This window comes from Condylura cristata, unplaced genomic scaffold, assembly GCF_000260355.1.
Source record: "Condylura cristata isolate star-nosed mole 26May11 unplaced genomic scaffold, ConCri1.0 scaffold00034, whole genome shotgun sequence".
NCBI classification, from domain to species: Eukaryota; Metazoa; Chordata; class Mammalia; order Eulipotyphla; family Talpidae; genus Condylura; species Condylura cristata.
In genome coordinates this window covers 308,320-308,754 of record NW_004567135.1, presented here as the reverse complement: position 1 = coordinate 308,754, position 435 = coordinate 308,320, and positions in this window count along the sequence as shown.

The following is a 435-nucleotide window of genomic DNA, read 5'->3' as shown; positions in this document are numbered from 1 at the left end:
CCGCCCGTTCTGCTCCCCGCTCCGCCCTTGGGGAGCCCTCTCGCTCCCAACCTTTGGCCTGCACCTCTTTTTTTTGTTTAAGGTTTACTCTGCGCACAGAACTGGGACGCGGGGTGGGGCGAGAGGGCTCCCCAGAGGCGGAGCGGGGAGCGGAGCGGGACAGGGGACAGGCCGACGGACAGAGTCCACCGCTGAGGGGCGGCGGGGCGGCTGCCGTGCCGGGGTCGCCTCGGGCGGGGCCCAACCGGCGCTCAGGCGGCTGCGGCCGGCTTCGCGGTGCCTTGACCCGCCGCGCGCCGGGCAGGGCCAGTGAGTGAGTCTTTAAGGAGAGACTTCACCACAGAGGGGGAGCTCCCCGCAGCCTCGGGGGGCGCGAGGGGCGGGGCCGGCCAGCGGGCTCTGGCTGGCGCCCGGGAGCCCGGTGACGCCCATGCC